Here is a 20845-nt window from a genome sequence, read left to right on the forward strand (position 1 = left end):
AACAATTACCAGGTCTCAAAAAAGCCAAAAAATGGCCTGAAGTGCCAAGACAAGAGAGGCCTGCATTCTTGTATCAATGGTTTTATCTGAAAAAAGCATAAACCTTTGGGTTCCATAAACAGAAATCTAATTGTGTTCAAAAACATGATTTTTTTTTTTAATGGAGATCAAGGTAATCTCTAATGGCAAATAAAAAACACAAGAGCATCGCCTCCCCGTCGGGGAATCGAACCCCGGTCTCCCGCGTGACAGGCGGGGATACTCACCACTATACTAACGAGGAGCTGACCCTGCTTCTTTGTTATCATAGGTCTTTAGAACTTCAAGCATGTTTGTTTCTTGCAACAGTGGTTTGTGACATTTAGATTGATTTCATAGTAGGTATGAGGTATGAGCCGAAATAGCTCAGTTGGGAGAGCGTTAGACTGAAGCTGTTTGGACTGTGTAAATGCATTTTTTGGTTTGTTAACAAAGACCTATGCTTTATCTGGAAACTGACCTCCCCCTCACAGGCAAGAACAATTACCAGGTCTCAAAAAGGCCAACAAATGGCCTGAAGTGCCAAGGCAAGAGAGGCCTGCATTCTTGTATCAATGGTTTTATCTGGAAAAAGCATAAACCTCAAAGGAGAAACTGATTGATCAGTTGCAACACTTCTGTGAGATAAACGTCCATTATAAAAGAAAGGATTCAAACCTCATACAGAGGCATCTTTCCCCCTCAACTGCTCGGGGGGTTCTACTCTCACATTGTTCCTGCATTCAGCTTTTCTACTTCTACCAGGGTCTGGCCTCCCTCACTGGAGTTTGTTTCTTATTCTTTCTCTTTGTTTCCCTCTATAATTTATTTTTTTGTGTCTATTTTGGGTTCTTTTGTTATCATAGGTCTTTAGAACTTCAAGCATGTTTGTTTCTTGCAACAGTGGTTTGTGACATTTAGATTGATTTCATAGTAGGTATGAGGTATGAGCCGAAATAGCTCAGTTGGGAGAGCGTTAGACTGAAGATCTAAAGGTCCCTGGTTCAATCCCGGGTTTCGGCAAAAATGTTTGAACTGTGTAAATGCAATTTTTGGTTTGTTAACAAAGACCTATGCTTTATCTGGAAACTGACCTCCCCCTCACAGGCAAGAACAATTACCAGGTCTCAAAAAGGCCAACAAATGGCCTGAAGTGCCAAGACAAGAGAGGCCTGCATTCTTGTATCAATGGTTTTATCTGGAAAAAGCATAAACCTCAAAGGAGAAACTGATTGATCAGTTGCAACACTTCTGTGAGATAAACGTCCATTATAAAAGAAAGGATTCAAACCTCATACAGAGGCCTCTTTCACCCTCAACTGCTCGGGGGGTTCTACTCTCACATTGTTCCTGCATTCAGCTTTTCTACTTCTACCAGGGTCTGGCCTCCCTCACTGGAGTTTGTTTCTTATTCTTTCTCTTTGTTTCCCTCTATAATTTATTTTTTGTGTCTATTTTGGGTTCTTTTGTTACAATGGAACAATTTTACATATATTAGTTCCATAAAAACAGGCAAGAACAATTACCAGGTCTCAAAAAAGCCAACAAAAACGCCTGAAGTGCCAAGACAAGAGAGGCCTGCATTCTTGTATCAATGGTTTTATCTGGAAAAAGCATAAACCTTTGGGTTCCATAAACAGAAATCTAATTGTGTTCAAAAACATGATTTTTTTTTTTTAATGGAGATCAAGGTAATCTCTAATGGCAAATAAAAAACACAAAAGCATCGCCTCCCCGTCGGGGAATCGAACCCCGGTCTCCCGCGTGACAGGCGGGGATACTCACCACTATACTAACGAGTAGCTGGCCCTGCTTCTTTGTTATCATAGGTCTTTAGAACTTCAAGCATGTTTGTTTCTTGCAACAGTGGTTTGTGACATTTAGATTGATTTCATAGTAGGTATGAGGTATGAGCCGAAATAGCTCAGTTGGGAGAGCGTTAGACTGAAGATCTAAAGGTCCCTGGTTCAATCCCGGGTTTCGGCAAAGCTGTTTGGACTGTGTAAATGTAATTTTTGGTTTGTTAACAAAGACCTATGCTTTATCTGGAAACTGACCTCCCCCTCACAGGCAAGAACAATTACCAGGTCTCAAAAAGGCCAACAAATGGCCTGAAGTGCCAAGACAAGAGCGGCCTGCATTCTTGTATCAATGGTTTTATCTGGAAAAAGCATAAACCTCAAAGGAGAAACTGATTGATCAGTTGCAACACTTCTGTGAGATAAACGTCCATTATAAAAGAAAGGATTCAAACCTCATACAGAGGCCTCTTTCCCCCTCAACTGCTCGGGGGGTTCTACTCTCACATTGTTCCTGCATTCAGCTTTTCTACTTCTACCAGGGTCTGGCCTCCCTCACTGGAGTTTGTTTCTTATTCTTTCTCTTTGTTTCCCTCTATAATTTATTTTTTGTGTCTATTTTGGGTTCTTTTGTTACAATGGAACAATTTTACATATATTAGTTCCATAAAAACAGGCAAGAACAATTACCAGGTCTCAAAAAAGCCAACAAAAACGCCTGAAGTGCCAAGACAAGAGAGGCCTGCATTCTTGTATCAATGGTTTTATCTGGAAAAAGCATAAACCTTTGGGTTCCATAAACAGAAATCTAATTGTGTTCAAAAACATTATTTTTTTTTTTAATGGAGATCAAGGTAATCTCTAATGGCAAATAAAAAACACAAAAGCATCGCCTCCCCGTCGGGGAATCGAACCCCGGTCTCCCGCGTGACAGGCGGGGATACTCACCACTATACTAACGAGGAGCTGGCCCTGCTTCTTTGTTATCATAGGTCTTTAGAACTTCAAGCATGTTTGTTTCTTGCAACAGTGGTTTGTGACATTTAGATTGATTTCATAGTAGGTATGACGTATGAGCCGAAATAGCTCAGTTGGGAGAGCGTTAGACTGAAGATCTAAAGGTCCCTGGTTCAATCCCGGGTTTCGGCAAAGCTGTTTGGACTGTGTAAATGTAATTTTTGGTTTGTTAACAAAGACCTATGCTTTATCTGGAAACTGACCTCCCCCTCACAGGCAAGAACAATTACCAGGTCTCAAAAAGGCCAACAAATGGCCTGAAGTGCCAACACAAGAGCGGCCTGCATTCTTGTATCAATGGTTTTATCTGGAAAAAGCATAAACCTCAAAGGAGAAACTGATTGATCAGTTGCAACACTTCTGTGAGATAAACGTCCATTATAAAAGAAAGGATTAAAACCTCATACAGAGGCCTCTTTCCCCCTCAACTGCTCGGGGGGTTCTACTCTCACATTGTTCCTGCATTCAGCTTTTCTACTTCTACCAGGGTCTGGCCTCCCTCACTGGAGTTTGTTTCTTATTCTTTCTCTTTGTTTCCCTCTATAATTTATTTTTGTGTCTATTTTGGGTTCTTTTGTTACAATGGAACAATTTTACATATATTAGTTCCATAAAAACAGGCAAGAACAATTACCAGGTCTCAAAAAAGCCAACAAAAACGCCTGAAGTGCCAAGACAAGAGAGGCCTGCATTCTTGTATCAATGGTTTTATCTGGAAAAAGCATAAACCTTTGGGTTCCATAAACAGAAATCTAATTGTGTTCAAAAACATGATTTTTTTTTTTAATGGAGATTAAGGTAATCTCTAATGGCAAATAAAAAACACAAAAGCATCGCCTCCCCGTCGGGGAATCGAACCCCGGTCTCCCGCGTGACAGGCGGGGATACTCACCACTATACTAACGAGGAGCTGGCACTGCTTCTTTGTTATCATAGGTCTTTAGAACTTCAAGCATGTTTGTTTCTTGCAACAGTGGTTTGTGACATTTAGATTGATTTCATAGTAGGTATGAGGGGTGAGCCGAAATAGCTCAGTTGGGAGAGCGTTAGACTGAAGATCTAAAGGTCCCTGGTTCAATCCCGGGTTTCGGCAAAGCTGTTTGGACTGTGTAAATGCAATTTTTGGTTTGTTAACAAAGACCTATGCTTTATCTGGAAACTGACCTCCCCCTCACAGGCAAGAACAATTACCAGGTCTCAAAAAGGCCAACAAATGGCCTGAAGTGCCAAGACAAGAGAGGCCTGCATTCTTGTATCAATGGTTTTATCTGGAAAAAGCATAAACCTCAAAGGAGAAACTGATTGATCAGTTGCAACACTTCTGTGAGATAAACGTCCATTATAAAAGAAAGGATTCAAACCTCATACAGAGGCCTCTTTCCCCCTCAACTGCTCGGGGGGTTCTACTCTCACATTGTTCCTGCATTCAGCTTTTCTACTTCTACCAGGGTCTGGCCTCCCTCACTGGAGTTTGTTTCTTATTCTTTCTCTTTGTTTCCCTCTATAATTTATTTTTTGTGTCTATTTTGGGTTCTTTTGTTACAATGGAACAATTTTACATATATTAGTTCCATAAAAACAGGCAAGAACAATTACCAGGTCTCAAAAAAGCCAACAAAAACGCCTGAAGTGCCAAGACAAGAGAGGCCTGCATTCTTGTATCAATGGTTTTATCTGGAAAAAGCATAAACCTCAAAGGAGAAACTGATTGATCAGTTGCAACACTTCTGTGAGATAAACGTCCATTATAAAAGAAAGGATTCAAACCTCATACAGAGGCCTCTTTCCCCCTCAACTGCTCGGGGGGTTCTACTCTCACATTGTTCCTGCATTCAGCTTTTCTACTTCTACCAGGGTCTGGCCTCCCTCACTGGAGTTTGTTTCTTATTCTTTCTCTTTGTTTCCCTCTATAATTTATTTTTTGTGTCTATTTTGGGTTCTTTTGTTACAATGGAACAATTTTACATATATTAGTTCCATAAAAACAGTCAAGAACAATTACCCGGTCTCAAAAAAGCCAACAAAAACGCCTGAAGTGCCAAGACAAGAGAGGCCTGCATTCTTGTATCAATGGTTTTATCTGGAAAAAGCATAAACCTTTGGGTTCCATAAACAGAAATCTAATTGTGTTCAAAAACATGATTTTTTTTTTTAATGGAGATCAAGGTAATCTCTAATGGCAAATAAAAAACACAAAAGCATCGCCTCCCCGTCGGGGAATCGAACCCCGGTCTCCCGCGTGACAGGCGGGGATACTCACCACTATACTAACGAGGAGCTGGCCCTGCTTCTTTGTTATCATAGGTCTATAGAACTTCAAGCATGTTTGTTTCTTGCAACGGTGGTTTGTGACATTTAGATTGATTTCATAGTAGGTATGAGGGGTGAGCCGAAATAGCTCAGTTGGGAGAGCGTTAGACTGAAGATCTAAAGGTCCCTGGTTCAATCCCGGGTTTCGGCAAAGCTGTTTGGACTGTGTAAATGCAATTTTTGGTTTGTTAACAAAGACCTATGCTTTATCTGGAAACTGACCTCCCCCTCACAGGCAAGAACAATTACCAGGTCTCAAAAAGGCCAACAAATGGCCTGAAGTGCCAAGGCAAGAGAGGCCTGCATTCTTGTATCAATGGTTTTATCTGGAAAAAGCATAAACCTCAAAGGAGAAACTGATTGATCAGTTGCAACACTTCTGTGAGATAAACGTCCATTATAAAAGAAAGGATTCAAACCTCATACAGAGGCCTCTTTCCCCCTCAACTGCTCGGGGGGTTCTACTCTCACATTGTTCCTGCATTCAGCTTTTCTACTTCTACCAGGGTCTGGCCTCCCTCACTGGAGTTTGTTTCTTATTCTTTCTCTTTGTTTCCCTCTATAATTTATTTTTTGTGTCTATTTTGGGTTCTTTTGTTATAATGGAACCATTTTACATATTTTAGTTCCATAAAAAGAATTCTTATTGTGTTTATGAACTAGAACCTGTTCAATCATTTAAAATCTATTGTGCCATGACTGTTAATGTTCATCTAACATCAGATAAGTTCAAAAAACAAGTTCAAACCTCATTCAGAGGGCTCCGTCCGGGTACTACTCTCACATTGTTCATTCATTTGTCTTTTCTTATTGTTCCAGGCTCTGTCCTTCCTCACTGGAGTTTGATTCTTATTGTTTCTCTTTGTTTCCCTCTAGAATGTCTGTTTCTTGCAACAGTGGTTTGTGACATTTAGATTGATTTCATAGTCAATTGAGATGTGAACTAAAGTCAATTGTGCCTTACTAAATTATATTTCTTCACTGAATTTATTAAGCCAAATCCTCATTTAATAAGCAATCCACTTATTTAGCACACAATATCAGATAATATCTTCTGTTTAGGCATGAGCAAAAACCCAACTGTGGAAGGCAGGCCCTTGTACATGAATAAACACCTAGTGCCAAGTGAAAGGGCTACAAGGTATGAGCCGAAATAGCTCAGTTGGGAGAGCGTTAGACTGAAGATCTAAAGATCCCTGGTTCAATCCCGGGTTTCGGCAAAGCTCTTTGGACTGTGTACATGCAATTTTTGGTTTGTTAAAGACCTACGCTTTATCTGGAAATTGACCTCCTCCTCACAGGCAAGAACAATTACCAGGTCTCAAAAAAGCCAACAAATGGCCTGAAGTGCCAAGACAAGAGAGGCCTGCATTCTTGTATCAATGGTTTTATCTGGAAAAAGCATAAACCTTTGGGTTCCATAAACAGAAATCTAATTGTGTTCAAAAACATGATTTTTTTTTTTTAATGGAGATCAAGGTAATCTCTAATGGCAAATAAAAAACACAAGAGCATCGCCTCCCCGTCGGGGAATCGAACCCCGGTCTCCCGCGTGACAGGCGGGGATACTCACCACTATACTAACGAGGAGCTGGCCCTGCTTCTTTGTTATCATAGGTCTTTAGAACTTCAAGCATGTTTGTTTCTTGCAACAGTGGTTTGTGACATTTAGATTGATTTCATAGTAGGTATGAGGTATGAGCCGAAATAGCTCAGTTGGGAGAGCGTTAGACTGAAGCTGTTTGGACTGTGTAAATGCATTTTTTGGTTTGTTAACAAAGACCTATGCTTTATCTGGAAACTGACCTCCCCCTCACAGGCAAGAACAATTACCAGGTCTCAAAAAGGCCAACAAATGGCCTGAAGTGCCAAGGCAAGAGAGGCCTGCATTCTTGTATCAATGGTTTTATCTGGAAAAAGCATAAACCTCAAAGGAGAAACTGATTGATCAGTTGCAACACTTCTGTGAGATAAACGTCCATTATAAAAGAAAGGATTCAAACCTCATACAGAGGCATCTTTCCCCCTCAACTGCTCGGGGGGTTCTACTCTCACATTGTTCCTGCATTCAGCTTTTCTACTTCTACCAGGGTCTGGCCTCCCTCACTGGAGTTTGTTTCTTATTCTTTCTCTTTGTTTCCCTCTATAATTTATTTTTTTGTGTCTATTTTGGGTTCTTTTGTTATCATAGGTCTTTAGAACTTCAAGCATGTTTGTTTCTTGCAACAGTGGTTTGTGACATTTAGATTGATTTCATAGTAGGTATGAGGTATGAGCCGAAATAGCTCAGTTGGGAGAGCGTTAGACTGAAGATCTAAAGGTCCCTGGTTCAATCCCGGGTTTCGGCAAAAATGTTTGAACTGTGTAAATGCAATTTTTGGTTTGTTAACAAAGACCTATGCTTTATCTGGAAACTGACCTCCCCCTCACAGGCAAGAACAATTACCAGGTCTCAAAAAGGCCAACAAATGGCCTGAAGTGCCAAGACAAGAGAGGCCTGCATTCTTGTATCAATGGTTTTATCTGGAAAAAGCATAAACCTCAAAGGAGAAACTGATTGATCAGTTGCAACACTTCTGTGAGATAAACGTCCATTATAAAAGAAAGGATTCAAACCTCATACAGAGGCCTCTTTCCCCCTCAACTGCTCGGGGGGTTCTACTCTCACATTGTTCCTGCATTCAGCTTTTCTACTTCTACCAGGGTCTGGCCTCCCTCACTGGAGTTTGTTTCTTATTCTTTCTCTTTGTTTCCCTCTATAATTTATTTTTTGTGTCTATTTTGGGTTCTTTTGTTACAATGGAACAATTTTACATATATTAGTTCCATAAAAACAGGCAAGAACAATTACCAGGTCTCAAAAAAGCCAACAAAAACGCCTGAAGTGCCAAGACAAGAGAGGCCTGCATTCTTGTATCAATGGTTTTATCTGGAAAAAGCATAAACCTTTGGGTTCCATAAACAGAAATCTAATTGTGTTCAAAAACATGATTTTTTTTTTTTAATGGAGATCAAGGTAATCTCTAATGGCAAATAAAAAACACAAAAGCATCGCCTCCCCGTCGGGGAATCGAACCCCGGTCTCCCGCGTGACAGGCGGGGATACTCACCACTATACTAACGAGGAGCTGGCCCTGCTTCTTTGTTATCATAGGTCTTTAGAACTTCAAGCATGTTTGTTTCTTGCAACAGTGGTTTGTGACATTTAGATTGATTTCATAGTAGGTATGAGGTATGAGCCGAAATAGCTCAGTTGGGAGAGCGTTAGACTGAAGATCTAAAGGTCCCTGGTTCAATCCCGGGTTTCGGCAAAGCTGTTTGGACTGTGTAAATGTAATTTTTGGTTTGTTAACAAAGACCTATGCTTTATCTGGAAACTGACCTCCCCCTCACAGGCAAGAACAATTACCAGGTCTCAAAAAGGCCAACAAATGGCCTGAAGTGCCAACACAAGAGCGGCCTGCATTCTTGTATCAATGGTTTTATCTGGAAAAAGCATAAACCTCAAAGGAGAAACTGATTGATCAGTTGCAACACTTCTGTGAGATAAACGTCCATTATAAAAGAAAGGATTAAAACCTCATACAGAGGCCTCTTTCCCCCTCAACTGCTCGGGGGGTTCTACTCTCACATTGTTCCTGCATTCAGCTTTTCTACTTCTACCAGGGTCTGGCCTCCCTCACTGGAGTTTGTTTCTTATTCTTTCTCTTTGTTTCCCTCTATAATTTATTTTTGTGTCTATTTTGGGTTCTTTTGTTACAATGGAACAATTTTACATATATTAGTTCCATAAAAACAGGCAAGAACAATTACCAGGTCTCAAAAAAGCCAACAAAAACGCCTGAAGTGCCAAGACAAGAGAGGCCTGCATTCTTGTATCAATGGTTTTATCTGGAAAAAGCATAAACCTTTGGGTTCCATAAACAGAAATCTAATTGTGTTCAAAAACATGATTTTTTTTTTTAATGGAGATTAAGGTAATCTCTAATGGCAAATAAAAAACACAAAAGCATCGCCTCCCCGTCGGGGAATCGAACCCCGGTCTCCCGCGTGACAGGCGGGGATACTCACCACTATACTAACGAGGAGCTGGCCCTGCTTCTTTGTTATCATAGGTCTTTAGAACTTCAAGCATGTTTGTTTCTTGCAACAGTGGTTTGTGACATTTAGATTGATTTCATAGTAGGTATGAGGGGTGAGCCGAAATAGCTCAGTTGGGAGAGCGTTAGACTGAAGATCTAAAGGTCCCTGGTTCAATCCCGGGTTTCGGCAAAGCTGTTTGGACTGTGTAAATGCAATTTTTGGTTTGTTAACAAAGACCTATGCTTTATCTGGAAACTGACCTCCCCCTCACAGGCAAGAACAATTACCAGGTCTCAAAAAGGCCAACAAATGGCCTGAAGTGCCAAGACAAGAGAGGCCTGCATTCTTGTATCAATGGTTTTATCTGGAAAAAGCATAAACCTCAAAGGAGAAACTGATTGATCAGTTGCAACACTTCTGTGAGATAAACGTCCATTATAAAAGAAAGGATTCAAACCTCATACAGAGGCCTCTTTCCCCCTCAACTGCTCGGGGGGTTCTACTCTCACATTGTTCCTGCATTCAGCTTTTCTACTTCTCCCAGGGTCTGGCCTCCCTCACTGGAGTTTGTTTCTTATTCTTTCTCTTTGTTTCCCTCTATAATTTATTTTTTGTGTCTATTTTGGGTTCTTTTGTTACAATGGAACAATTTTACATATATTAGTTCCATAAAAACAGGCAAGAACAATTACCAGGTCTCAAAAAAGCCAACAAAAACGCCTGAAGTGCCAAGACAAGAGAGGCCTGCATTCTTGTATCAATGGTTTTATCTGGAAAAAGCATAAACCTTTGGGTTCCATAAACAGAAATCTAATTGTGTTCAAAAACATGATTTTTTTTTTTTAATGGAGATCAAGGTAATCTCTAATGGCAAATAAAAAACACAAAAGCATCGCCTCCCCGTCGGGGAATCGAACCACGGTCTCCCGCGTGACAGGCGGGGATACTCACCACTATACTAACGAGGAGCTGGCCCTGCTTCTTTGTTATCATAGGTCTTTAGAACTTCAAGCATGTTTGTTTCTTGCAACAGTGGTTTGTGACATTTAGATTGATTTCATAGTAGGTATGAGGTATGAGCCGAAATAGCTCAGTTGGGAGAGCGTTAGACTGAAGATCTAAAGGTCCCTGGTTCAATCCCGGGTTTCGGCAAAGCTGTTTGGACTGTGTAAATGTAATTTTTGGTTTGTTAACAAAGACCTATGCTTTATCTGGAAACTGACCTCCCCCTCACAGGCAAGAACAATTACCAGGTCTCAAAAAGGCCAACAAATGGCCTGAAGTGCCAAGACAAGAGCGGCCTGCATTCTTGTATCAATGGTTTTATCTGGAAAAAGCATAAACCTCAAAGGAGAAACTGATTGATCAGTTGCAACACTTCTGTGAGATAAACGTCCATTATAAAAGAAAGGATTCAAACCTCATACAGAGGCCTCTTTCCCCCTCAACTGCTCGGGGGGTTCTACTCTCACATTGTTCCTGCATTCAGCTTTTCTACTTCTACCAGGGTCTGGCCTCCCTCACTGGAGTTTGTTTCTTATTCTTTCTCTTTGTTTCCCTCTATAATTTATTTTTTGTGTCTATTTTGGGTTCTTTTGTTACAATGGAACAATTTTACATATATTAGTTCCATAAAAACAGGCAAGAACAATTACCAGGTCTCAAAAAAGCCAACAAAAACGCCTGAAGTGCCAAGACAAGAGAGGCCTGCATTCTTGTATCAATGGTTTTATCTGGAAAAAGCATAAACCTTTGGGTTCCATAAACAGAAATCTAATTGTGTTCAAAAACATGATTTTTTTTTTTAATGGAGATTAAGGTAATCTCTAATGGCAAATAAAAAACACAAAAGCATCGCCTCCCCGTCGGGGAATCGAACCCCGGTCTCCCGCGTGACAGGCGGGGATACTCACCACTATACTAACGAGGAGCTGGCCCTGCTTCTTTGTTATCATAGGTCTTTAGAACTTCAAGCATGTTTGTTTCTTGCAACAGTGGTTTGTGACATTTAGATTGATTTCATAGTAGGTATGAGGGGTGAGCCGAAATAGCTCAGTTGGGAGAGCGTTAGACTGAAGATCTAAAGGTCCCTGGTTCAATCCCGGGTTTCGGCAAAGCTGTTTGGACTGTGTAAATGCAATTTTTGGTTTGTTAACAAAGACCTATGCTTTATCTGGAAACTGACCTCCCCCTCACAGGCAAGAACAATTACCAGGTCTCAAAAAGGCCAACAAATGGCCTGAAGTGCCAAGACAAGAGAGGCCTGCATTCTTGTATCAATGGTTTTATCTGGAAAAAGCATAAACCTCAAAGGAGAAACTGATTGATCAGTTGCAACACTTCTGTGAGATAAACGTCCATTATAAAAGAAAGGATTCAAACCTCATACAGAGGCCTCTTTCCCCCTCAACTGCTCGGGGGGTTCTACTCTCACATTGTTCCTGCATTCAGCTTTTCTACTTCTACCAGGGTCTGGCCTCCCTCACTGGAGTTTGTTTCTTATTCTTTCTCTTTGTTTCCCTCTATAATTTATTTTTTGTGTCTATTTTGGGTTCTTTTGTTACAATGGAACAATTTTACATATATTAGTTCCATAAAAACAGGCAAGAACAATTACCAGGTCTCAAAAAAGCCAACAAAAACGCCTGAAGTGCCAAGACAAGAGAGGCCTGCATTCTTGTATCAATGGTTTTATCTGGAAAAAGCATAAACCTTTGGGTTCCATAAACAGAAATCTAATTGTGTTCAAAAACATGATTTTTTTTTTTAATGGAGATCAAGGTAATCTCTAATGGCAAATAAAAAACACAAAAGCATCGCCTCCCCGTCGGGGAATCGAACCACGGTCTCCCGCGTGACAGGCGGGGATACTCACCACTATACTAACGAGGAGCTGGCCCTGCTTCTTTGTTATCATAGGTCTTTAGAACTTCAAGCATGTTTGTTTCTTGCAACAGTGGTTTGTGACATTTAGATTGATTTCATAGTAGGTATGAGGTATGAGCCGAAATAGCTCAGTTGGGAGAGCGTTAGACTGAAGATCTAAAGGTCCCTGGTTCAATCCCGGGTTTCGGCAAAGCTGTTTGGACTGTGTAAATGTAATTTTTGGTTTGTTAACAAAGACCTATGCTTTATCTGGAAACTGACCTCCCCCTCACAGGCAAGAACAATTACCAGGTCTCAAAAAGGCCAACAAATGGCCTGAAGTGCCAAGACAAGAGCGGCCTGCATTCTTGTATCAATGGTTTTATCTGGAAAAAGCATAAACCTCAAAGGAGAAACTGATTGATCAGTTGCAACACTTCTGTGAGATAAACGTCCATTATAAAAGAAAGGATTCAAACCTCATACAGAGGCCTCTTTCCCCCTCAACTGCTCGGGGGGTTCTACTCTCACATTGTTCCTGCATTCAGCTTTTCTACTTCTACCAGGGTCTGGCCTCCCTCACTGGAGTTTGTTTCTTATTCTTTCTCTTTGTTTCCCTCTATAATTTATTTTTTGTGTCTATTTTGGGTTCTTTTGTTACAATGGAACAATTTTACATATATTAGTTCCATAAAAACAGGCAAGAACAATTACCAGGTCTCAAAAAAGCCAACAAAAACGCCTGAAGTGCCAAGACAAGAGAGGCCTGCATTCTTGTATCAATGGTTTTATCTGGAAAAAGCATAAACCTTTGGGTTCCATAAACAGAAATCTAATTGTGTTCAAAAACATGATTTTTTTTTTTAATGGAGATCAAGGTAATCTCTAATGGCAAATAAAAAACACAAAAGCATCGCCTCCCCGTCGGGGAATCGAACCCCGGTCTCCCGCGTGACAGGCGGGGATACTCACCACTATACTAACGAGGAGCTGGCCCTGCTTCTTTGTTATCATAGGTCTTTAGAACTTCAAGCATGTTTGTTTCTTGCAACAGTGGTTTGTGACATTTAGATTGATTTCATAGTAGGTATGAGGTATGAGCCGAAATAGCTCAGTTGGGAGAGCGTTAGACTGAAGATCTAAAGGTCCCTGGTTCAATACCGGGTTTCGGCAAAGCTGTTTGGACTGTGTAAATGTAATTTTTGGTTTGTTAACAAAGACCTATGCTTTATCTGGAAACTGACCTCCCCCTCACAGGCAAGAACAATTACCAGGTCTCAAAAAGGCCAACAAATGGCCTGAAGTGCCAAGACAAGAGCGGCCTGCATTCTTGTATCAATGGTTTTATCTGGAAAAAGCATAAACCTCAAAGGAGAAACTGATTGATCAGTTGCAACACTTCTGTGAGATAAACGTCCATTATAAAAGAAAGGATTCAAACCTCATACAGAGGCCTCTTTCCCCCTCAACTGCTCGGGGGGTTCTACTCTCACATTGTTCCTGCATTCAGCTTTTCTACTTCTACCAGGGTCTGGCCTCCCTCACTGGAGTTTGTTTCTAATTCTTTCTCTTTGTTTCCCTCTATAATTTATTTTTTGTGTCTATTTTGGGTTCTTTTGTTACAATGGAACAATTTTACATATATTAGTTCCATAAAAACAGGCAAGAACAATTACCAGGTCTCAAAAAAGCCAACAAAAACGCCTGAAGTGCCAAGACAAGAGCGGCCTGCATTCTTGTATCAATGGTTTTATCTGGAAAAAGCATAAACCTCAAAGGACAAACTGATTGATCAGTTGCAACACTTCTGTGAGATAAACGTCCATTATAAAAGAAAGGATTCAAACCTCATACAGAGGCCTCTTTCCCCCTCAACTGCTCGGGGGGTTCTACTCTCACATTGTTCCTGCATTCAGCTTTTCTACTTCTACCAGGGTCTGGCCTCCCTCACTGGAGTTTGTTTCTTATTCTTTCTCTTTGTTTCCCTCTATAATTTATTTTTTGTGTCTATTTTGGGTTCTTTTGTTACAATGGAACAATTTTACATATATTAGTTCCATAAAAACAGTCAAGAACAATTACCCGGTCTCAAAAAAGCCAACAAAAACGCCTGAAGTGCCAAGACAAGAGAGGCCTGCATTCTTGTATCAATGGTTTTATCTGGAAAAAGCATAAACCTTTGGGTTCCATAAACAGAAATCTAATTGTGTTCAAAAACATGATTTTTTTTTTTAATGGAGATCAAGGTAATCTCTAATGGCAAATAAAAAACACAAAAGCATCGCCTCCCCGTCGGGGAATCGAACCCCGGTCTCCCGCGTGACAGGCGGGGATACTCACCACTATACTAACGAGGAGCTGGCCCTGCTTCTTTGTTATCATAGGTCTATAGAACTTCAAGCATGTTTGTTTCTTGCAACAGGTGGTTTGTGACATTTAGATTGATTTCATAGTAGGTATGAGGGGTGAGCCGAAATAGCTCAGTTGGGAGAGCGTTAGACTGAAGATCTAAAGGTCCCTGGTTCAATCCCGGGTTTCGGCAAAGCTGTTTGGACTGTGTAAATGCAATTTTTGGTTTGTTAACAAAGACCTATGCTTTATCTGGAAACTGACCTCCCCCTCACAGGCAAGAACAATTACCAGGTCTCAAAAAGGCCAACAAATGGCCTGAAGTGCCAAGGCAAGAGAGGCCTGCATTCTTGTATCAATGGTTTTATCTGGAAAAAGCATAAACCTCAAAGGAGAAACTGATTGATCAGTTGCAACACTTCTGTGAGATAAACGTCCATTATAAAAGAAAGGATTCAAACCTCATACAGAGGCCTCTTTCCCCCTCAACTGCTCGGGGGGTTCTACTCTCACATTGTTCCTGCATTCAGCTTTTCTACTTCTACCAGGGTCTGGCCTCCCTCACTGGAGTTTGTTTCTTATTCTTTCTCTTTGTTTCCCTCTATAATTTATTTTTTGTGTCTATTTTGGGTTCTTTTGTTATAATGGAACCATTTTACATATTTTAGTTCCATAAAAAGAATTCTTATTGTGTTTATGAACTAGAACCTGTTCAATCATTTAAAATCTATTGTGCCATGACTGTTAATGTTCATCTAACATCAGATAAGTTCAAAAAACAAGTTCAAACCTCATTCAGAGGGCTCCGTCCGGGTACTACTCTCACATTGTTCATTCATTTGTCTTTTCTTATTGTTCCAGGCTCTGTCCTTCCTCACTGGAGTTTGATTCTTATTGTTTCTCTTTGTTTCCCTCTAGAATGTCTGTTTCTTGCAACAGTGGTTTGTGACATTTAGATTGATTTCATAGTCAATTGAGATGTGAACTAAAGTCAATTGTGCCTTACTAAATTATATTTCTTCACTGAATTTATTAAGCCAAATCCTCATTTAATAAGCAATCCACTTATTTAGCACACAATATCAGATAATATCTTCTGTTTAGGCATGAGCAAAAACCCAACTGTGGAAGGCAGGCCCTTGTACATGAATAAACACCTAGTGCCAAGTGAAAGGGCTACAAGGTATGAGCCGAAATAGCTCAGTTGGGAGAGCGTTAGACTGAAGATCTAAAGATCCCTGGTTCAATCCCGGGTTTCGGCAAAGCTCTTTGGACTGTGTACATGCAATTTTTGGTTTGTTAAAGACCTACGCTTTATCTGGAAATTGACCTCCTCCTCACAGGCAAGAACAATTACCAGGTCTCAAAAAAGCCAACAAATGGCCTGAAGTGCCAAGACAAGAGAGGCCTGCATTCTTGTATCAATGGTTTTATCTGGAAAAAGCATAAACCTTTGGGTTCCATAAACAGAAATCTAATTGTGTTCAAAAACATGATTTTTTTTTTTTAATGGAGATCAAGGTAATCTCTAATGGCAAATAAAAAACACAAGAGCATCGCCTCCCCGTCGGGGAATCGAACCCCGGTCTCCCGCGTGACAGGCGGGGATACTCACCACTATACTAACGAGGAGCTGGCCCTGCTTCTTTGTTATCATAGGTCTTTAGAACTTCAAGCATGTTTGTTTCTTGCAACAGTGGTTTGTGACATTTAGATTGATTTCATAGTAGGTATGAGGTATGAGCCGAAATAGCTCAGTTGGGAGAGCGTTAGACTGAAGCTGTTTGGACTGTGTAAATGCATTTTTTGGTTTGTTAACAAAGACCTATGCTTTATCTGGAAACTGACCTCCCCCTCACAGGCAAGAACAATTACCAGGTCTCAAAAAGGCCAACAAATGGCCTGAAGTGCCAAGGCAAGAGAGGCCTGCATTCTTGTATCAATGGTTTTATCTGGAAAAAGCATAAACCTCAAAGGAGAAACTGATTGATCAGTTGCAACACTTCTGTGAGATAAACGTCCATTATAAAAGAAAGGATTCAAACCTCATACAGAGGCATCTTTCCCCCTCAACTGCTCGGGGGGTTCTACTCTCACATTGTTCCTGCATTCAGCTTTTCTACTTCTACCAGGGTCTGGCCTCCCTCACTGGAGTTTGTTTCTTATTCTTTCTCTTTGTTTCCCTCTATAATTTATTTTTTGTGTCTATTTTGGGTTCTTTTGTTACAATGGAACAATTTTACATATATTAGTTCCATAAAAACAGGCAAGAACAATTACCAGGTCTCAAAAAAGCCAAAAAATGGCCTGAAGTGCCAAGACAAGAGAGGCCTGCATTCTTGTATCAATGGTTTTATCTGGAAAAAGCATAAACCTTTGGGTTCCATAAACAGAAATCTAATTGTGTTCAAAAACATTATTTTTTTTTTAATGGAGATCAAGGTAATCTCTAATGGCAAATAAAAAACACAAGAGCATCGCCTCCCCGTCGGGGAATCGAACCCCGGTCTCCCGCGTGACAGGCGGGGATACTCACCACTATACTAACGAGGAGCTGGCCCTGCTTCTTTGTTATCATAGGTCTTTAGAACTTCAAGCATGTTTGTTTCTTGCAACAGTGGTTTGTGACATTTAGATTGATTTCATAGTAGGTATGAGGTATGAGCCGAAATAGCTCAGTTGGGAGTGCGTTAGACTGAAGCTGTTTGGACTGTGTAAATGCATTTTTTGGTTTGTTAACAAAGACCTATGCTTTATCTGGAAACTGACCTCCCCCTCACAGGCAAGAACAATTACCAGGTCTCAAAAAGGCCAACAAATGGCCTAAGTGCCAAGACAAGAGAGGCCTGCATTCTTGTATCAATGGTTTTATCTGGAAAAAGCATAAACCTCAAAGGAGAAACTGATTGATCAGTTGCAACACTTCTGTGAGATAAACGTCCATTATAAAAGAAAGGATTCAAACCTCATACAGAGGCCTCTTTCCCCCTCAACTGCTCGGGGGGTTCTACTCTCACATTGTTCCTGCATTCAGCTTTTCTACTTCTACCAGGGTCTGGCCTCCCTCACTGGAGTTTGTTTCTTATTCTTTCTCTTTGTTTCCCTCTATAATTTATTTTTTGTGTCTATTTTGGGTTCTTTTGTTACAATGGAACAATTTTACATATATTAGTTCCATAAAAACAGGCAAGAACAATTACCAGGTCTCAAAAAAGCCAACAAAAACGCCTGAAGTGCCAAGACAAGAGAGGCCTGCATTCTTGTATCAATGGTTTTATCTGGAAAAAGCATAAACCTTTGGGTTCCATAAACAGAAATCTAATTGTGTTCAAAAACATGATTTTTTTTTTTAATGGAGATCAAGGTAATCTCTAATGGCAAATAAAAAACACAAAAGCATCGCCTCCCCGTCGGGGAATCGAACCCCGGTCTCCCGCGTGACAGGCGGGGATACTCACCACTATACTAACGAGGAGCTGGCCCTGCTTCCTTGTTATCATAGGTCTTTAGAACTTCAAGCATGTTTGTTTCTTGCAACAGTGGTTTGTGACATTTAGATTGATTTCATAGTAGGTATGAGGGGTGAGCCGAAATAGCTCAGTTGGGAGAGCGTTAGACTGAAGATCTAAAGGTCCCTGGTTCAATCCCGGGTTTCGGCAAAGCTGTTTGGACTGTGTAAATGCAATTTTTGGTTTGTTAACAAAGACCTATGCTTTATCTGGAAACTGACCTCCCCCTCACAGGCAAGAACAATTACCAGGTCTCAAAAAGGCCAACAAATGGCCTGAAGTGCCAAGGCAAGAGAGGCCTGCATTCTTGTATCAATGGTTTTATCTGGAAAAAGCATAAACCTCAAAGGAGAAACTGATTGATCAGTTGCAACACTTCTGTGAGATAAACGTCCATTATAAAAGAAAGGATTCAAACCTCATACAGAGGCCTCTTTCCCCCTCAACTGCTCGGGGGGTTCTACTCTCACATTGTTCCTGCATTCAGCTTTTCTACTTCTACCAGGGTCTGGCCTCCCTCACTGGAGTTTGTTTCTTATTCTTTCTCTTTGTTTCCCTCTATAATTTATTTTTTGTGTCTATTTTGGGTTCTTTTGTTACAATGGAACAATTTTACATATATTAGTTCCATAAAAACAGGCAAGAACAATTACCAGGTCTCAAAAAAGCCAACAAAAACGCCTGAAGTGCCAAGACAAGAGAGGCCTGCATTCTTGTATCAATGGTTTTATCTGGAAAAAGCATAAACCTTTGGGTTCCATAAACAGAAATCTAATTGTGTTCAAAAACATGATTTTTTTTTTTAATGGAGATCAAGGTAATCTCTAATGGCAAATAAAAAACACAAAAGCATCGCCTCCCCGTCGGGGAATCGAACCCCGGTCTCCCGCGTGACAGGCGGGGATACTCACCACTATACTAACGAGGAGCTGGCCCTGCTTCTTTGTTATCATAGGTCTTTAGAACTTCAAGCATGTTTGTTTCTTGCAACAGTGGTTTGTGACATTTAGATTGATTTCATAGTAGGTATGAGGTATGAGCCGAAATAGCTCAGTTGGGAGAGCGTTAGACTGAAGATCTAAAGGTCCCTGGTTCAATCCCAGGTTTCGGCAAAGCTGTTTGGACTGTGTAAATGTAATTTTTGGTTTGTTAACAAAGACCTATGCTTTATCTGGAAACTGACCTCCCCCTCACAGGCAAGAACAATTACCAGGTCTCAAAAAGGCCAACAAATGGCCTGAAGTGCCAAGACAAGAGCGGCCTGCATTCTTGTATCAATGGTTTTATCTGGAAAAAGCATAAACCTCAAAGGAGAAACTGATTGATCAGTTGCAACACTTCTGTGAGATAAACGTCCATTATAAAAGAAAGGATTCAAACCTCATACAGAGGCCTCTTTCCCCCTCAACTGCTCGGGGGGTTCTACTCTCACATTGTTCCTGCATTCAGCTTTTCTACTTCTACCAGGGTCTGGCCTCCCTCACTGGAGTTTGTTTCTTATTCTTTCTCTTTGTTTCCCTCTATAATTTATTTTTTGTGTCTATTTTGGGTTCTTTTGTTACAATGGAACAATTTTACATATATTAGTTCCATAAAAACAGGCAAGAACAATTACCAGGTCTCAAAAAAGCCAACAAAAACGCCTGAAGTGCCAAGACAAGAGAGGCCTGCATTCTTGTATCAATGGTTTTATCTGGAAAAAGCATAAACCTTTGGGTTCCATAAACAGAAATCTAATTGTGTTCAAAAACATGATTTTTTTTTTTAATGGAGATCAAGGTAATCTCTAATGGCAAATAAAAAACACAAAAGCATCGCCTCCCCGTCGGGGAATCGAACCCCGGTCTCCCGCGTGACAGGCGGGGATACTCACCACTATACTAACGAGGAGCTGGCCCTGCTTCTTTGTTATCATAGGTCTTTAGAACTTCAAGCATGTTTGTTTCTTGCAACAGTGGTTTGTGACATTTAGATTGATTTCATAGTAGGTATGACGTATGAGCCGAAATAGCTCAGTTGGGAGAGCGTTAGACTGAAGATCTAAAGGTCCCTGGTTCAATCCCGGGTTTCGGCAAAGCTGTTTGGACTGTGTAAATGTAATTTTTGGTTTGTTAACAAAGACCTATGCTTTATCTGGAAACTGACCTCCCCCTCACAGGCAAGAACAATTACCAGGTCTCAAAAAGGCCAACAAATGGCCTGAAGTGCCAACACAAGAGCGGCCTGCATTCTTGTATCAATGGTTTTATCTGGAAAAAGCATAAACCTCAAAGGAGAAACTGATTGATCAGTTGCAACACTTCTGTGAGATAAACGTCCATTATAAAAGAAAGGATTCAAACCTCATACAGAGGCCTCTTTCCCCCTCAACTGCTCGGGGGGTTCTACTCTCACATTGTTCCTGCATTCAGCTTTTCTACTTCTACCAGGGTCTGGCCTCCCTCACTGGAGTTTGTTTCTTATTCTTTCTCTTTGTTTCCCTCTATAATTTATTTTTTGTGTCTATTTTGGGTTCTTTTGTTACAATGGAACAATTTTACATATATTAGTTCCATAAAAACAGGCAAGAACAATTACCAGGTCTCAAAAAAGCCAACAAAAACGCCTGAAGTGCCAAGACAAGAGAGGCCTGCATTCTTGTATCAATGGTTTTATCTGGAAAAAGCATAAACCTTTGGGTTCCATAAACAGAAATCTAATTGTGTTCAAAAACATGATTTTTTTTTTTAATGGAGATTAAGGTAATCTCTAATGGCAAATAAAAAACACAAAAGCATCGCCTCCCCGTCGGGGAATCGAACCCCGGTCTCCCGCGTGACAGGCGGGGATACTCACCACTATACTAACGAGGAGCTGGCCCTGCTTCTTTGTTATCATAGGTCTTTAGAACTTCAA

The 20845-nt window shown here is 40.6% G+C and overlaps 31 non-coding genes across 31 annotated transcripts; 15 read left to right on the plus strand and 16 right to left on the minus strand.

Moving 5' to 3' along the window:
• Positions 1-211: 211 nt before the first annotated feature.
• Positions 212-283, minus strand: trnad-guc (transfer RNA aspartic acid (anticodon GUC)). The gene has a single exon. It is a non-coding gene; the product is annotated as a tRNA-Asp (tRNA).
• A 685-nt stretch (positions 284-968) lies between these two features.
• trnaf-gaa (transfer RNA phenylalanine (anticodon GAA)) lies at positions 969-1041 on the plus strand. Its single transcript has one exon. It is a non-coding gene; the product is annotated as a tRNA-Phe (tRNA).
• An 890-nt stretch (positions 1042-1931) lies between these two features.
• Positions 1932-2004, plus strand: trnaf-gaa (transfer RNA phenylalanine (anticodon GAA)). The gene has a single exon. It is a non-coding gene; the product is annotated as a tRNA-Phe (tRNA).
• A 706-nt stretch (positions 2005-2710) lies between these two features.
• Positions 2711-2782, minus strand: trnad-guc (transfer RNA aspartic acid (anticodon GUC)). Its single transcript has one exon. It is a non-coding gene; the product is annotated as a tRNA-Asp (tRNA).
• A 111-nt stretch (positions 2783-2893) lies between these two features.
• trnaf-gaa (transfer RNA phenylalanine (anticodon GAA)) lies at positions 2894-2966 on the plus strand. The gene has a single exon. It is a non-coding gene; the product is annotated as a tRNA-Phe (tRNA).
• A 705-nt stretch (positions 2967-3671) lies between these two features.
• Positions 3672-3743, minus strand: trnad-guc (transfer RNA aspartic acid (anticodon GUC)). The gene has a single exon. It is a non-coding gene; the product is annotated as a tRNA-Asp (tRNA).
• A 111-nt stretch (positions 3744-3854) lies between these two features.
• Positions 3855-3927, plus strand: trnaf-gaa (transfer RNA phenylalanine (anticodon GAA)). Its single transcript has one exon. It is a non-coding gene; the product is annotated as a tRNA-Phe (tRNA).
• A 1112-nt stretch (positions 3928-5039) lies between these two features.
• trnad-guc (transfer RNA aspartic acid (anticodon GUC)) lies at positions 5040-5111 on the minus strand. The gene has a single exon. It is a non-coding gene; the product is annotated as a tRNA-Asp (tRNA).
• A 111-nt stretch (positions 5112-5222) lies between these two features.
• trnaf-gaa (transfer RNA phenylalanine (anticodon GAA)) lies at positions 5223-5295 on the plus strand. The gene has a single exon. It is a non-coding gene; the product is annotated as a tRNA-Phe (tRNA).
• A 1367-nt stretch (positions 5296-6662) lies between these two features.
• On the minus strand, positions 6663-6734 carry trnad-guc (transfer RNA aspartic acid (anticodon GUC)). Its single transcript has one exon. It is a non-coding gene; the product is annotated as a tRNA-Asp (tRNA).
• A 685-nt stretch (positions 6735-7419) lies between these two features.
• Positions 7420-7492, plus strand: trnaf-gaa (transfer RNA phenylalanine (anticodon GAA)). The gene has a single exon. It is a non-coding gene; the product is annotated as a tRNA-Phe (tRNA).
• A 707-nt stretch (positions 7493-8199) lies between these two features.
• trnad-guc (transfer RNA aspartic acid (anticodon GUC)) lies at positions 8200-8271 on the minus strand. Its single transcript has one exon. It is a non-coding gene; the product is annotated as a tRNA-Asp (tRNA).
• Positions 8272-8382: 111 nt separating this feature from the next.
• Positions 8383-8455, plus strand: trnaf-gaa (transfer RNA phenylalanine (anticodon GAA)). Its single transcript has one exon. It is a non-coding gene; the product is annotated as a tRNA-Phe (tRNA).
• Positions 8456-9160: 705 nt separating this feature from the next.
• trnad-guc (transfer RNA aspartic acid (anticodon GUC)) lies at positions 9161-9232 on the minus strand. The gene has a single exon. It is a non-coding gene; the product is annotated as a tRNA-Asp (tRNA).
• A 111-nt stretch (positions 9233-9343) lies between these two features.
• trnaf-gaa (transfer RNA phenylalanine (anticodon GAA)) lies at positions 9344-9416 on the plus strand. Its single transcript has one exon. It is a non-coding gene; the product is annotated as a tRNA-Phe (tRNA).
• An 890-nt stretch (positions 9417-10306) lies between these two features.
• Positions 10307-10379, plus strand: trnaf-gaa (transfer RNA phenylalanine (anticodon GAA)). Its single transcript has one exon. It is a non-coding gene; the product is annotated as a tRNA-Phe (tRNA).
• A 706-nt stretch (positions 10380-11085) lies between these two features.
• trnad-guc (transfer RNA aspartic acid (anticodon GUC)) lies at positions 11086-11157 on the minus strand. The gene has a single exon. It is a non-coding gene; the product is annotated as a tRNA-Asp (tRNA).
• Positions 11158-11268: 111 nt separating this feature from the next.
• trnaf-gaa (transfer RNA phenylalanine (anticodon GAA)) lies at positions 11269-11341 on the plus strand. The gene has a single exon. It is a non-coding gene; the product is annotated as a tRNA-Phe (tRNA).
• Positions 11342-12230: 889 nt separating this feature from the next.
• On the plus strand, positions 12231-12303 carry trnaf-gaa (transfer RNA phenylalanine (anticodon GAA)). Its single transcript has one exon. It is a non-coding gene; the product is annotated as a tRNA-Phe (tRNA).
• Positions 12304-13009: 706 nt separating this feature from the next.
• trnad-guc (transfer RNA aspartic acid (anticodon GUC)) lies at positions 13010-13081 on the minus strand. Its single transcript has one exon. It is a non-coding gene; the product is annotated as a tRNA-Asp (tRNA).
• Positions 13082-14377: 1296 nt separating this feature from the next.
• trnad-guc (transfer RNA aspartic acid (anticodon GUC)) lies at positions 14378-14449 on the minus strand. The gene has a single exon. It is a non-coding gene; the product is annotated as a tRNA-Asp (tRNA).
• Positions 14450-14561: 112 nt separating this feature from the next.
• Positions 14562-14634, plus strand: trnaf-gaa (transfer RNA phenylalanine (anticodon GAA)). The gene has a single exon. It is a non-coding gene; the product is annotated as a tRNA-Phe (tRNA).
• Positions 14635-16001: 1367 nt separating this feature from the next.
• On the minus strand, positions 16002-16073 carry trnad-guc (transfer RNA aspartic acid (anticodon GUC)). Its single transcript has one exon. It is a non-coding gene; the product is annotated as a tRNA-Asp (tRNA).
• An 849-nt stretch (positions 16074-16922) lies between these two features.
• Positions 16923-16994, minus strand: trnad-guc (transfer RNA aspartic acid (anticodon GUC)). Its single transcript has one exon. It is a non-coding gene; the product is annotated as a tRNA-Asp (tRNA).
• Positions 16995-17844: 850 nt separating this feature from the next.
• Positions 17845-17916, minus strand: trnad-guc (transfer RNA aspartic acid (anticodon GUC)). The gene has a single exon. It is a non-coding gene; the product is annotated as a tRNA-Asp (tRNA).
• Positions 17917-18027: 111 nt separating this feature from the next.
• Positions 18028-18100, plus strand: trnaf-gaa (transfer RNA phenylalanine (anticodon GAA)). Its single transcript has one exon. It is a non-coding gene; the product is annotated as a tRNA-Phe (tRNA).
• Positions 18101-18806: 706 nt separating this feature from the next.
• On the minus strand, positions 18807-18878 carry trnad-guc (transfer RNA aspartic acid (anticodon GUC)). Its single transcript has one exon. It is a non-coding gene; the product is annotated as a tRNA-Asp (tRNA).
• A 111-nt stretch (positions 18879-18989) lies between these two features.
• Positions 18990-19062, plus strand: trnaf-gaa (transfer RNA phenylalanine (anticodon GAA)). The gene has a single exon. It is a non-coding gene; the product is annotated as a tRNA-Phe (tRNA).
• Positions 19063-19768: 706 nt separating this feature from the next.
• trnad-guc (transfer RNA aspartic acid (anticodon GUC)) lies at positions 19769-19840 on the minus strand. Its single transcript has one exon. It is a non-coding gene; the product is annotated as a tRNA-Asp (tRNA).
• A 111-nt stretch (positions 19841-19951) lies between these two features.
• On the plus strand, positions 19952-20024 carry trnaf-gaa (transfer RNA phenylalanine (anticodon GAA)). Its single transcript has one exon. It is a non-coding gene; the product is annotated as a tRNA-Phe (tRNA).
• A 706-nt stretch (positions 20025-20730) lies between these two features.
• trnad-guc (transfer RNA aspartic acid (anticodon GUC)) lies at positions 20731-20802 on the minus strand. The gene has a single exon. It is a non-coding gene; the product is annotated as a tRNA-Asp (tRNA).
• Positions 20803-20845: the final 43 nt, after the last annotated feature.

The sequence above is a fragment of the Denticeps clupeoides genome, unplaced genomic scaffold, assembly GCF_900700375.1.
Source record: "Denticeps clupeoides unplaced genomic scaffold, fDenClu1.1, whole genome shotgun sequence".
NCBI classification, from domain to species: domain Eukaryota; kingdom Metazoa; phylum Chordata; class Actinopteri; order Clupeiformes; family Denticipitidae; genus Denticeps; species Denticeps clupeoides.